General features: G+C 33.3%; 1 protein-coding gene across 3 annotated transcripts in view; it reads left to right on the forward strand.

Moving 5' to 3' along the window:
* PPARG (peroxisome proliferator activated receptor gamma) overlaps window positions 1–16,047 on the forward strand; it is a 142,353-nt gene that overhangs the window by 23,260 nt on the left and 103,046 nt on the right. For 2 of the 3 annotated variants that reach the window (XM_053930166.2, XM_024556412.3), the window contains exon 2: window positions 5,395–5,468. The exons of the other annotated variant lie outside the window; for it this stretch is intronic. The gene's annotated coding sequence lies outside the window, so the exon portion shown is untranslated. The remainder of the gene's footprint in view (window positions 1–5,394; window positions 5,469–16,047) is intronic. 3 annotated transcript variants of the gene reach the window in all.

Below are 16,047 nucleotides of genomic sequence, written 5' to 3' on the forward strand. Positions count from 1 at the left end.
TTCCTTGAGTTCTTGTAGGTATAGGGTTAGGTTGTTTATTTGAAATGTTTCTATTCTTTTTAGGTAGGCCTGTATCGCTATGAACTTCCCTCTCACAGGAAAGCTATCATTTAGAATGGAAGGGCAGATAAAGTGCTTCCCAGATAAGGTCAAGTTAAAGGAAGTTCATCATCCCAAGCCCTTGTTATATGAAATTTTAAATGGACTTATCTAAGAAAAAAATCAAAGCTATGAACAGTAAAATGACAACAAACTCGCAACTATCAACAACTGAACCTAAAAAACAAAAATAAACCAAACTAAGCAAACAACTAGAACAGGAACAGAATCACAGAAATAAGAGATCACATGGAGGATTATCAGCGGGGAGCAGAGGTAGAATGGGGGAAGAGGTACAGGGAATAAGAAGCATAAATGGTAGGTACAAAATAGACAGGAGGATGTTAATAGTATAGGAAATGGAGAAGCCAAAAACTTATATGTATGACCCATTCATATGAACTGAGGTGCGGGGATGCTAATAGGAAGGGAGTGTGGGGCAGAGAGTAATAAAGTGGAGGAAAAAATGGGACAACTGTAATAGCATAATCAATAAAATACACTTAAAAAAAGAAGCAGAACAGCTGTCTGCGTAAAGATGGGCAGTGCTACCTCTGGGGCTTGGGTGTACCAGCTTGATGTCAAATCATGGGAAGATGAAAAAAATACTGGTTTTAATTAATTTTGCAGTAGTGCACCCCTGCATTTTTTAGGGGACTGAAATGTTTGGACTCCATTTTTACATTGTGGTAGGGTTTTGTGGAAGTCCATAATGTACTAGGAAGTTACCCATTTCTTTTAGATTTTCTGTTTGGTTGATATGGATTTGTATACCGTCTGATTTTTCCGTCTTCCACTTTTTTTGTTGTTTTTTGTTTTTGTTTTTGTGACTGTAATATCTATGGCATTCCCAATTATGGCAATTTCATTTGGTCTTTCTGAATTAGACTTGCTGAGCATTGGCTTATTTGATATTTTAAACAAAACTTATCCTTTCAAGTAATTTTTTCATTTATTTTTATCTCTCATTTGTATTACATTCCTCTTCCTACTTTTTCTTGGTTTATAGTGTTAATTTTCTTAAATTCAGTCATGCAGTTCACTTATTTTCAGTCCTTTTATAAAAATTAAAAGTACTTAAAATTACAAATTACATGAATATAGGTCCTACCTAAGTGTAATTTTTATTACTTTCTAGATAATTCATAATTGCCTTTTTGATCTAGGGGTGAGTTAGGAGTTCTGATTTCTATGATTTTTGTTTTTTGGTAATTTTTATAAGTTTCCTAAAAGTTATTTGATTATGACCAAAAAATGCTTTGGGGAATTTATTAAGGATTTTTCAATGGCCGGTAAATAATTGTTTTTTTGTTGTTTGTTTCTTTTTCAAAGATTTTATTTATTTATTTTTAGAGAGAGGGCAAGGGAGGGAGAAAGAAAGGCAGAGAAACATTGATCAGTCGCCTCTTGCAGGCCGGGAATCAAACCAGAGACACTTTGGTTTGCGGGTCAGTGCCCAACCCACTGAGCCACAACAGTCAGGGCTAAATATTTTTTCTTTTGTAAATGTTCTATCACATAAGAAATGAATGTTGACTTTAAGTTCCTTGTATTATTCAAATGCTGTGTCTTTACTTTTTGCCAAATTGATTTGTCAAAATTCTGAAAGAATATTAAAGCCTTCCATTACTATTGTGTTTGTTTTTTTTTTAAATAAAGAACTTGTACTTCTGGGGGGAAAAAGAAAAGAACACACTTGGGGAAATGCTGCTTTAGTATTTCACAATTAAGTTTGAAATACATATTCATGTTATTAAAGTCTTGTCTTTTTAAAGAAATATTATCAAGACTGTATGTTGAATTTTGAGGGTTACTTTCCATTTTGGGGATAGCCATATGTTTTCTTTTAAAATTTGCCCTAGTGCTCTGACCTGTTATTTTAATAGGCTTTCTAATATTAAATCATCTTTGCCTTTCTGAGATAAATCCAACTGGATTTGGTGGTTTATTCTTTTAGTATACTGTTAAATTTGTTGATTAGCATTTTATTTATAATTTTAACTTAATATGTAGATTGGTATTTTTCTCTTTGTTCTTATAAATTTTTAATATCAATATTATGCTACTTTTGAAAAACTAATTTGGTCACTATATTTTTTTCCTACTCAGAAACGGTTTATATAGCAAGAAAATTATCTCTTCCTTGAAAACTTGAAAAAAAATTATAAAATTATCTAGGCCCAGAGCTTTGGGGGGAAGTAATTCTTTGATAAGTTTTCAGTTGTTTCCATTGTTAACTTTTTTTTCTTACATCAAGTGCTACCATTTATGCCATTTTGGACAAATTAGTCTGAATAAATTGCCCTTTTGCTGCATTATTTTCTGCTTAGATTCTGGTAAAAATCCTATTGAGATATAAAAAAGTTGGAAGAGTAGATATGAACAACCCCTGTCTAATATGTGTTCTGTTGAAATGTGAGGGTCTTGTCTACTATCTTCACAGCCTTATTCTCTTACGTGAGTAGGAGGATTTATAATCTAAATATAAAACAATCCGAATTTAACTGACCAGATGGAGAACATGAAAAAATGATAATCCTTGAAATTTATTGCCCCAGAATGGATCTTATTTCTGTCCTCTATTAAAATAAATACTACATTTTATAATATAATTTTATAGTATTTTAGTATATCTATAAATATTAATATAACATTAATATATTAATAACTAGGTGACTAAAGTTATAACTAACACAATTATATTTTAATATTAATATAATAAATAACAAAAGTTTATGGCATATTTTTTTACAAAATAAAATATATCTGCCCTGGCCCGATGACTCCGTTGCTTCGAGTGTCATCCGTACAACAAAAGGCTGTAGGTTCCATCCCCAGTCAGGGTGCGTGCGGGAGGCAGCCAGCCAGTGTTTCATGTGCATGTTTTTCTCTCTGTCTTTCTCTCTCTCTCTCTCTCTGGCCCCCCTTTTTCTCTCTCTAAAAAAAATCAATAAAATATATCCTTAGGTGAGGATTAGAAATATGTATTACATATAAAATATACAAATAAAATGTATGCCTGGAAACTATACCTCCTATGGTATAGTGCAATGCTGAATGAATACAGAAGAGATTACCTATCTTAGTCACGAGACAGCGTTTTGGGAAAGATGACAGAATTCTGTCTGCCTCTGAAAGTTGCAGAAGCCAGCTAGTTTTCTGTTTGATTCAACTCTTAGGGCTACAGGCTAGGAATAATTAGAAGTTTCCAAAAATCTTTATTTTCTTCCTTCTTTATTTTCATTACTTATTAACTAATTCATATGTATTTCAAAGGGAAATTGGTACAAGTGTCAAGAAAAGCTACTATAAAAATCTTAACCTGTAAATATACCATAGTTTTTGGATCCACTCGTTTGCTGATGGGCACTTCGGTTGCTTCCAGTATTTGGCTATTGTAAATTGTGCTGCTATGAACATTGGGGTGCACAGATTCTTTTGGATTGGTGTTTCAGTGTTCTTAGGGTATAATCCCAGCAGCGGAATTACTGGGTCAAAGGGCAGTATATTTACACAATGGAATTCTACGCAGCAGAGAGAAAGAAGGAGCTTATACCCTTTGCAACAGCATGGATGAAACTGGAGAGCATTATGCTAAGTGAAATAAGCCAGGAAGTGAGGGACAAATACCATATGATCTCACCTTTAACTGGAACATAAGCAATAGAAGGAAAAAGCAAACAAAATATAACCAGAGACATTGAAGTTAAGAACAATGTAACAATAGCAAGGGCGGGGGTGGGGGGGTGGGGGCGGGGACAGTGGGTAGAGGGGATTACAGGAACTACTATAAAGGACACATGAACAAATCCAAGGGGGAGGGTGGAGAGGGGGGAGGGAAGTGGGTTCACCTGGGGTGGGGTGAAGGGATGGGGGAAAAGGCATACAACTGTAATTAAATAACAATAAATAAATTAAAAAAAAAAAAAAAAAGATGAGAAAACTGAAAAAAAAAAAAAAAAAATCTTAACCTGGAGTCAGCATTCTTTAATTTTTCAAATAGAGATTTTGTTCAAAAAATTCTTTTTAATCTTTCCTTTTCATATATATAAAGCTCTTTCTAATTGACTTACATGTAAAAAAACATCAAAGTGGTCATCCGTTATAAAGTTGTTTCTCGTGTGTTATACATGTTATATGTAATGAACATTTTTGGTGTGGATACTGCTTTTGTTTTGACAACAAATTAGAGAGTGCATAAATAAATTGCTATGATACAGGTCAGCAGATAGAAAACAAAACATACAGATCTAAAACATGGACAAATTAGCTCTTTCTGTAGAAGAATATGTCCCATTTTGAAAACAAATGGTTACTTTATGACTGATATTGAGTCTACATTAAGAGGTTTTCCATTTCCAAACAAAAGTAGTAAACAATGGCAGAGAAACAATAATCAAACAAAATACATTGGCTATAGTTTATATTTTTTCATATTAGAGATTCAAAATGAGAAAATATTTAATATTCATAATCTACTTTTATGTCATGCATCGATAACATAACAGTTTTTGCAAGGTTCGATTTGAAAGGTTCAGAATTTTAAAAAAGAAAAAAATTAGAGTTTTTGTAAGTTAGACTGTTCAGAACATTGAGTCTGGATATTGGGTCTGTTAAGGCCCTGATGATCAGACTTCTGGCAGTAGATGCTGTTTTGTCTTCAGGGAATGTACAGCTATTCTAGGATCTCCGAGCCCTTCGTAAGAGCCAAGGATACCCTAAGACCTTTGGCACTTTTACTTAGATAATGTGCTCTTGGGTCTTCCTTTTAAAAATCTGCTTCACATGGAATATGCTGCATCTACTGTCCCTGAGTAGTTATGACACATCACTGTACTTTACCTTGGCTTAAACAGACATGTGCCATCTAGAATGAGGTTATATCTTAATGTTATTTTTGCTGTGCATAACTTTTACCAAACATCTGTCTTGTGAGGTTATTAATCCTTTTACAATAAGTTTTCCTTATGTCTGTACAATAATGTAGGTTTCATTATTAATATGAAGTAAAAGATGGATGAGTTAAGGACCTTAACTCATGATTAATGACAGAACTCAGAAAGTAGGTGAAATCAATCCAATAAATGTCTCTATGGGTAGATTCTACAGTTAGCAGCCTATTGGTTACTTCTAGAAAATACAAAACCAAGTTCAGGGAAAGCAAACATTCAGAATGAAAGCCAACAACAACAACAAAAAACTTATTTGTGCTTGTACACTTTGGAAACCATGGTTGTCTAAGAATTTTGAATATGTATATATATTAAAAAATCTTCTCTCTTTTTAATTGTTTAGATTTGAAAAAGGCCAATTCTAAACCACAGATATACAAGAAGGCCATTTTCTCAAACAAGAGTCACCCTTGAATGGTAGGTAAACTCAGAATTTATTACACTAAATGTTTTTTAAAATACCTTTTTTTAAGAACATGCAAATTTTTCATAGTATTGCACTGTAGAATTTCATAAAGAGCTTTTATTTTGACTATCAGAATACTTTCTACTGTATAATTTACCAGTCAGTTGAGGGAAAACAGTAATATATTTGTCTAAGACAAAACAAAGATAGGAAAGTGACCTAGAAGTTGAGAAATAACTCATATCCTTAGAAATATGTCTCAAGTACAAGCATATTATTTTAGGCTCCTGATACTTATAATTAAATAGAGATAAAAATTAAAATATCTTGCCTGGTCCCCTGTAGGCCATGCAACCACGCTTCTTGGTCATAAAGGCAAAAGTAGCTTCAATGTCCAGTAGTTGTGTTCTGGCTCCCAATAGCCAAAGCTGGAATAATTTGAGCAATAAAGAAGGTAACTATAGTACTAGATTATAGCCCCCCATATAAAATATATATGCATGATTCCATACTGATATAAATAAATGCTGAGTAAATAAACAAATGGAAAGAGAACTGCCCCTTACAGAAGAATTTAAATTAGTAAATGTGAAAGGAATGAGGGAAATAGAAAATTGCCACTAAAGGACCACAGTAATAATTGCTGCAGGCAAGATAAATACTAAAATTGGTTAAAGTGTAAGGCAAAGCAGAATATGTACATAACCTCAAAGTATCTCCCCCCACATATTTATTAATTGCATAGGGGAAAACAGTGTCTTTATAGTGGAGAATCTTGGCAGATACCACCTTAACCAAGTGCTCAAGGTTAATATCAGCAGTAATAAGACATATTGAGGTCATATCCCCCTAGTAAATTGTCCTGAAAAGGGCACATCATGCCTTTGGTATTCTTCCAAAATTCCATAAACTCAGTTGAATCGTGAGAAAACCTTAGCCTTAGATAAACCTAAAGAGAGACGTTCTACAAAATACCTGACCAGCATTCTTCAACAGTGTTGGGGCGTAAAAGACAAGTAAAGACAGAAGAGCGATACATTAAGTATGTGCAGTGTTTCGTATATCACTTATACCTCAATAAAGCTATGTTTAAAAAAAATACACCAAGGAACTACCAAAGATTTGAAGGAGAATAAGGAAACTTGGCAACAAATACAACATGGGATCCTAGATTGAATCCTGAAAGTGAGAAATGACATTAGTGGAAAAAACAGGTGACATCTAAGTAAAAGTAGCGTATAGTATTGTGCCAGTGTTAATTTATTAGTTTGATCACTGCGCTACGGCCATAGTGTGTAATGTAACACCAGGGGAAGCTAGGGGAAGAGTACATGGAAACTTTCCCTACTATCTTTCTAACTTTTCTGTAAGATTCAGATTATTTCAAAATAAACAGTTCCTTAAAAGTAATATTGGAGTCACTAAATAATCATTCTTAAATTAGATTTTCACTGATTTATAGAGTTTCTGATTGTTTGCAAATCTTAGAACAGAAGCAGGGATATTGTTTTCATTGAGGGTAACCCATTTGAGCTGTTTTTCTTAATCCTTTCCATACACACTTCCGTCCTTACCTCCACAAGTTTTCTCGCCATTTAATACTTCACTCAGTTCTGGTCTTCAGGAAGACCTGTGAGTGGAAAAATTCTTAAGGCTCTGTGTCCTTGGGAACTACCTCTTAGCAAAATTTTTAGTTAGTGACAATCGCGTCTGATTTAAATGTTCAAACCAAAACTGCGAAAGTATTTAGATCTCATTAATAATCTCTTGGTCAACCAGTCTTCATTACCCAAGACAACATTTGAAGAAGAATGTGGAATTAGTAGTCTTATATGTGAACAGTAAAAATGATCAAATATCTTTTTTTTAGGTAAAATGTATGGGAATTCAGTGAACACAAATAGGACTAAGGGAACTTTGATTCTGAAAGGAAATCGATAGCAGCATTAAGTTGGTTTAGAAAATCAGTTTAAGTTTAGAAAAATCTAAAGCCACTTAAAATCAAAAGACCAAGCTCTTGAAAGACAAAGTAAGAGGCAGATATGTACTTTGGCATCTGAAAATGAGTATTTGGCCTGAATTTAAGTGTTGGGGCATGAAAAATGAAATGCTAAGTATTACAAATTCTTCCCTAAATTTTTTTGCTGGTAACTCTCTTGTGTGTTCAACCAGTTTAGTAAATTACACTAGTTCACAGATTTTGGGTGAAATAAGAAATAACAGAAAACAGAATGGTGGTTACCAGGGGTGGAGTGGAGGAGAGGTAGAGGGGAATGAGGAGTTAGTGTTGACTATATTTTCAGTTTGGGAAGATGGATAGAGGTGATAGTCACAAAACAATGTGAATGTAAAGCCACAGAACTGATAGTTACAAATGATTAAGATGGTAAAGATGATAAATTTTTATGTTCTGTATATCTTACCGCATTTTTTTTTACGTAAAAAGGAAACAACACAAGTCTTCAGCAGTTACATTTCACTTCTTTGCTAGGGTGTCCAGCTATGAGGTGAATCTCTGCCTGTGGGCACTTACCCTTAGGAATCTTTTTTTTTTAATCTAGAGATGATTCTCTGGACATCATTTTCCAACTGGCAGTTTAAATGGCCCCTCTGTCATAAATCGTGCAAGTAAAAAGAAACCTGGTACACAGGAAACAGTAGAGCTGGTTGGGAGAGTTGTGTGTGGAGTTAATTTATAACTAAGACAAATGAATCTATAAAAAGAAGAAAAGCCCCATAAGAAATATGTTAACTGATGGTAAGGGAGAAAAAAGGATTTAGATAAAAGATATTGGAACTTGTTTGGTCCCAATGATTTTATGGCTGAGGAATTCAATTATAGGTGCACCGGGTGGAGCAAATCACAATTCTGTAAATTACTAATAGGACACAACGATCTTTATCATTTTCTATATGCGCTTATATGCAAAGTTCAGTCCTACCCTCTGTAAATAAGCTCTCTGCTTAGCTATACTGCTATGTATGAATTCAGGGCTTCAGGATTAGAACATGATAATGTTTACTTTTAAAACCTTAAAGGCAAGTAGGTGATATATTTAGAAATAAGATTAGGAACTAGAACAAATGACTTTTGCTTTGAAATTTTGGCCATTGGGTTTGTTTCATTTTACGTTAAATTGTTTTAAGACGTTTTTATTACCAAAAACTTGTGAAAATATTTTTTGAAATAAAAATACCATACTTAATCACTACTATTCTTACTTCTGCGTAGTTCCTTCCAGTTCTTGTTAACGTGTTTACATTTTTTACTTACTGACAGTTATGATATATGTAGCATTTTTGCTTCTTACACCATTAGATCATATAAACCTTGCTTTGAGTCTACCTGGCTTTCAAATTTTTCATAATGGCAACACAATCGTCCATCTTAGTGGACGATTTACTAAGCCACTTTTAGGTGGTTTTTAGTTTTTTATCATTATACAATTACAATTTATTCCAATACAGTTACATATAGTGAATATCTTCATGCACATATTTCACTTTAATCATTTACTCTAGCTAAGTCACTGGAAGAGAAATTTCTATGTAAAGGGTTTGAGCAACTCTATTATTCTTGCATTACTAATTCTTACGACATTTCAAATTGCTCTGAGGATATATTAGTAGCAAAATGAACAAAAACTTATTTCTAAAGCATATGTTTAAACAATTTCTGCTCTGGCTGGTGTGGCTTAGTGGATTGAGCATCAGCCTGCAAATCAAAAGGTCACTGGTTCGATTCCCAGTCAGGGCACATGCCTGGGTTTCAGGCCAGGTCCTCCATTGGTGGTGTTGCAAGAGGTAACTGTTTCTCTCACACACAGATGTTTCTCTCCCTTTTTCTCCCTCCCTCCCTCCCCACCTCTCTAAAAATGAAATAAATAAATAAATAAATAAATAAATAAATAAATAAATAATTTCTATTCATTTAAATGTTTTATTTTTTAGCCATGGCCTTGTGTGTGTTATAGTGAGATGAGGGTAGAGAGGAGTTCCGCTGATTGTTTAGGTATCAGAAAAATAAAGGGTTTGGGGTGGTTTTTTTGGTTAGGGAAAAACACCTACTTAACTGTAAGGAACTTGCAGATTATTTCCTAAGACTGTGACAAATTTAAATAAAATGTAAAGATTGTGCTGTGTGGGTGCCTCATGGCCTTTAAGTCCACATGTTGCTAGTTGTTAAAAACAAATGACTGCTTTTGAAAATACAGATTTTAAAAAGTAGGATTTCTAGAGCACTGTATACAAACCAGGTTTTTAAAAAAAATTATTTAAATTAAGTATTTTAAATTTGTGATTTGAATATTTGAAAGTAATATTAACTTTAGAATAAAGATATAAGAGAAAATGTTAAGGTTCAAAATTATGTGGTTAAGTATATTGTAATAAATAGGAAAAGATTATGGGTGATTGCCTTTTTTTATTCTAAACCCATTTGAGGGTTAAGTTACTGTTAACATGAAATAGAAATTACAGCTTTTAACTACAGTACAGTATATTGTATTTTTAAATATCAAATAAGCAATGTAATAATAATAAAGATCATCTTAAAGCAAAAATTATCTATAATCTTCACATTCTTATTCAAACTATTTTAATTCCTACAAGTTGCCTTCTAGTTCTGAACACATATATACAGACATTTTTATAAGTCTCTGTAGCATTTGAGAAAGTAAATACATTGCTATTCCTGACCCTCAATGTCTGTAAAATTAAGGGATTGTGATAAGTGACTTCTAAATTCTCTTTAGATTCAGAAGCAATATTTTAAAACCTAGCCATGTCCAAACTACATAATATTTTCTGGAAAAATGTATAAGTTCATCACAGTGAGTACTGTCTTTACTTAAAAATGTCATTTACAACTATAAAATATAGAGGATTAATTCCTAAAAATTAATCCTGAAAGAAAAACTCCTGTGATACAGAAATTATGGGTTAACATTTTGTTAAACTGTATAATACATGGTAGGGGGAGGGGTTTGGTTATTTGAGATTCTTGAGTAATGATTTAAATAAAGCAGTGTTCTCAGAGTAGTAATTTTAATAAAGCCTAATGTACAAGTATGTCTGATAAGAGAGGATACAAAAAAATTTGATGATTACTTAATTTTCATTTATATCCCACACTTTCATTCTCATAACAAAACCTTTTAAATCTTTCATAATTTCTTAATTTTAATGTTTTCATTAACTAACACTATATAAAATTATTGATTTTGGCACCTGGTTAGACTAGTTAGGAAAAATGTACATGTCTTCATTATCTCCTCTTCCACAATTTTGTATGCATCTTTAAGAAATTGCCAATAATAAAGGACACATGGACAAAATCAAGGGGGAAGGTGGTGGTGGGGGAGGGAGGTGGGTTTGACTGGGGTGGAGTGGAGGGATGGGGAGAAAATGCAGACAACTGTAATTGAATAACAAAAATTAAAAAAGAAAAAGAAATTGCCAATAATGAGCTCTATAGTCCTAGCTATAGCATCCTTGATTCTTTGGATATTTCCAATAACTCATATGTTACAAATAATGTGCATAAATTTGACCACAGTATCCTATAGTAAGAGTTGAATAACTGGAAGCCATTATAGAACATAAGTGAAGCAACTGATTTCTTTCATGTTATTCTAGTTTTTTTCTTTACACTCATGAATTCCGTGTCCTTCAGTTCAGATCTTGTGATCCAAAATCACTTAAATTCTTAAAAGTTTGATATTTTTAAACTTTTATACTCCCAGTAGACCGGACATAGGAAATTTAGTGACGTAAACTCTTTAATAATCTTTAAAAGTCATAAGACTTAGTAGCTGGGACAAGAAACAATTAGGAATAAATTTCAGGGAAATACCATAATGGCATAACTTTTGTTTTCTTTTGTTAGCAAGCCACATGGCTTTCCTCTCAAATCCAAGGAATACATAGTATGGTCCTTTAAATACATAAATTTTAAGATTTTAATTTCATCAGCATCATAGAAATATATGTTTCCCTAAGTTTACTCACTATAATTTGTGATTGCTATTTTTCTTATCTGTGAAGGAAGTACAACAGCTCCCACTGGGGAAATACCATGTTAAGTCAATCCTAAAATAAGAAATCTAAGGGAAAGGTCACATCCTAAAAACTTGTGCAAATCTAAATTCCCATGGAGCTTTAAAATTATTTTGTAGGAGTAGAGTATTAACAACGTGTTGTTGAACTCCTTCCAGATAGTGTCATAAAATTGAGAGCACTTTTGTGTACAGAAGTAGCCACTGAAGTATAAATACAATTGACAAGACCTAATTTTATTTAGTGATCTATTTTGAAAATCCACGGAAATATTGCATGACTAATAAACTACAAAATATTTTTGTTACTTTCACTGGAAATATCAGGAGTATTATAATAATTACATACAAATAATGAAAATAATTTTCTTCTTATTATAGAGATGTTTAATACTCAGTGTTTTACCAACACTGACTTCCAGTTATATTTTGGAAGGACCCTATGTAATCCGAGAGAAAGGTGCTGCTTTGGGAGTCAGGACACCCGGATTGTATCTCTCCTCTTTTGTTAACTGGCAGTCTCCTAACTCTGGACCTCAATTTCCTTATCTGTTAAGATATATATTGTGAGGATCAAGTAAGATATATAAAGGGCTTAGAAAACTTTTACAGCATTATATATCTTTAAAGGGTTACTATAATCATTGCCTTTAATTTTTATCCAAATGAAAATGTCAAAATAGACAGAGAACAAGAAATTCATTCTCTCCCACTCAAGCTAAAAGTCCCAGTACACCCTGCCAGTGGTCCACTCGTTGGCTAATCCAAGTCGTTCTTTAAGAGGGTGGGATTTGAGTGGAAGCCGTTCCATCATGTTGAGTACACAAGTATTACATTTTGCCATCAGGATCGATTGTTTCTTAGCACATACTAATCTTTTTTTGAAGATACGTTGTTAGAAGTGTCTTGAATATTTATTTATTATCTATTTATTGCTTTAGAGGAATGTATATCTTTATTGCTTAGATTCTACTTTCTTACTACCAATTAAAGCAGAGCTGAATTGGTTTTTGCTTTTTTGACCTACTGATATTTATTTTCTTAATAGTGATTATGTGTTTTCAGTAACTTAAGGCTCTGTAGAAACACACCTGGGTAGCTTCTTATTGAGATCCAATCTCTAACAAGCCATTTGTTGAAATTAATTAGATATTTCTGCATTTAATTACTTCAGTTTCAGACCCCACAATAACATAGTGCCACACAGTAAAAAATATGAAATAATTAGCTGAAATGCTAATCTATGTGATATGGTATACTCAAAGAATCTCTGCAACTATTCAGTATCTTTGTAATATTTTTGTTCAGGAAAAGATTATGCTCTATCATTGTATATGTTAATTCATTTTTTTAAATTTTATTTTATGAACCAACATGGAAAGAATGAAATGAAATAGATTTATATCCTACCACATATTCACCAGAGAAAGTGCTAAGTGGAAGCAGTCACACTTTAAAATGCAATGCCTCTGTGTCTTACAAAGTAGACTAACTTCCTTTAAGTTCACATCCTTTGTAAAGAGTAACTGACTTGGGATGAATAATGGCTGGAATGTGGTGGGGTGACTTGACTTTCACCCTCTGTGATACTTGAAAGTTTTAAAAAATGTTGCCCACTTGTGTTCTCAATTTATGGAGTAACTATTTTTACCCATCAGACTTTGGAATAAAAGTAATAGTAATAGCAGGTAAGAGACTAAGAATAAATTCTTTGTATACTTCTGTTCCCTGGTGCCACAGTAGTGGGGGAAGATATCCTTTTATATATGAACCTACTGATTGGTGCTAGTATAAATTTGTTTTTCCAGCCTTTTTATTTCCATTGATTTTTTTTCAGTTCAAATTTTCTGTATTCCTCACTTAAATTACTACAAATTGTCTCTCTGACTCAATAGTCCACCATTTTCATTTTGTCCTCCAGGTTGACAGAATTATCTGTCTAAAACACTATGTTTACATTTTACTCTCTTTCAGGGAGCACTGGCAACATTGTTTGTGGTCAGCCTCAACCTGTCCCCTCAGTCTTAGCCTCCATTTGCTGCCACAAATATTATGGTTCAGCCAAACCAGACTGCTCAGCATTTGGTTCATGACTGGAATATGCCAATTATCATATATTGTTGTTGATTTTCTAGTTCTATGGAGTGAGCTTCTTGAGAACAGAGACTATCTTTGGGGTATCCCTAGTGCTTAACAGAGTTTCTGGCACATATTATACAAGCAATAAAATTATAATGCAACTGAAATTAAATTATTCAGATATACCTATATTTCTCCAAATTAAACATAGCACTGTTAGTAGTCTTGCCTTAATATTATTTTAAAATTTACCAACTAGAGCTGCAAAGCATGGTACAAAATTGAAATATTTTAAGAAAATAATTTCTGTGATATAATATGTTTACAATTTTGTAGATTAACCTTTGCATGCGCTTTTTTTTTCAAATGTTGTAAACAAATCAGTAAAAGCACACAGGTACCTTATCAAGTACTTTTTCCTTACATAATTTGCGGATGCAAATACTCAGTCTGTAGACTGATCATGGCTTTTCAACTCTATAGGATTTGAAGCAGGGCTTGCGAGTTAGGTAAAGGGCTAGAATAGTTATTTGTATTGAGATTTTTTATGGCTCCTATTTGTATATGTTTTTCATTAAATGTGTATTGACTGAGCTACTTTTATATATCCAGCAGTGTTCTAGGCAAAATAGATGTATGAGATATTCTTGATTACAATGTTGTCTCAAGGATAAAGACAATACACACACCACATGAAAGAATTAAATAATAGATCAGGGCAATGTGTGACTGAGGAAAAATAGGTAGTAAAAGTTCATAGAATGACATAACATGCAGAGCTGGAATAGTCAGTAGTTGTTTCATGGATGGTTGTACCTGAGCTGAACCCTGAAAGTAAGGATGAGTACATGAGAAGGAAGAAGATGGAAATTTTAAACCTGAGGAGTATCATGGGGAAAGATAATGATGAGCATGTTTTATTCTAGAATTAGTGGCACATTCACCTAGGGAGAGGAAAATGGCTGACTTTGGATATAAAGACTATAGTGAAGAACTTGGACTTTTTCTAGGAGGCATTGGAGAACTTGAAGATTTGGGGGTAGGGAAATGGTATGATAAAAGCAGCTCTTTTCGGAACGTACAAGTGAAAGAGATACTTTGATATAATATTTGGTGGCTGAATAAAAAAAATAAAGAGCATGAAAGAAAAGAATCAAAAATTAACTTTTGGTTGATGTATAAAGTGATAGTGGTATTAAAAGAAGTATGGAAGAAGGACTCTGTTTTGGGAGAAGGAAGATGAGTTTGATTTTAGACTTGTTGAATTTGAAATAAAGGTAGAATATATCTGTAGATATATCCAGAGAGATGTGAAGATAATGGGACTGAACTAATTTGTTTCAGCGGTTAGAACTAGATGTAATTGATTTGGGTGTCATTAACATAGAGTGAAGGGTGTATTGAAGCTGAGATCTTAAGAAACAATACAAAGGTGAAATTTAAAAGAGGAAGATAGATCTATTTTTAGTATTTTGAGGAACGTCCATATTCTATTTCATAGTGGCTGAACCAATTTACATTCCCACCAACAGTACACAAGGATTCCCTTTTCCCCATATCCTTGCCAACACTTCTTTTTTTGTTATTTTTGGGTTTTGTTTTGTTTTGTTTTTATTGTTGTTCAAGTACAATTGCCTCCATTTTCAGCCCACCATGCCCCTCCACGCCCCACCCATCCCTGCCTTCCACCCCCTTTGGCTTTGTCCATTTGTCCTTCATACGTGTTCCTTGATGCCCACCCCCCACCCTCGTCATTATCCCCTATTATCCCTCTTCCCCCTCCTCTCTGGTTACTGTCAGCTTCTTGATGACAGTCATTCTAATAGGCACTAGATGATATCTCGTTGCAATTTTTATTTACATTTCTCTGATGATTAGTGATGTTCAGCTATTTTTCATGTACCTGTTGGCCATTTGGATTTTTCCTTGGGGAAAAAGTCTATTTACTTCCTCTGTTCATTTTTTAAGTGGATTGTTTTGGGGGTTTTGTTGTTATTGAATTGTATGAGTTCTTTTTTTTTTTTTGGATATTAAATCCTTATCCGATAAATAGTTTGCAAAAATTTTCTCCCATTACATTTTGTTGTTTCTTTTAGTGGTTGAAATAATTAAGTTCTAGTCTTTTAGCAAGTTTGATGATTATAATATAATATTGTTCTCTGTATTTACTGTACTGTGCATTAGATCTATAGGACTTATTTACTACTCAGTGCAAGTTTGTATTACCCTTAAACAACATTCGCCTTATCCCCCCATCTCTGGTAACCATATTGTATCTTGGTTTTCACACGTTTGGCTTTTTCAGATTCCACATATAAATGAGATAATAAAATACTTCGGCTTTCTCTATTTCACTTTCTCGATTTCACTTAGCATGATGTGCTCAAGTTTCATCCATGTTGTCACCCATGGAAGGGTTCCTTCTTTCTCATGGCTAAATAATAATCCATTGTGT

The sequence above is a fragment of the Desmodus rotundus genome, chromosome 8 (genome assembly GCF_022682495.2).
Source record: "Desmodus rotundus isolate HL8 chromosome 8, HLdesRot8A.1, whole genome shotgun sequence".
NCBI classification, from domain to species: Eukaryota; Metazoa; Chordata; class Mammalia; order Chiroptera; family Phyllostomidae; genus Desmodus; species Desmodus rotundus.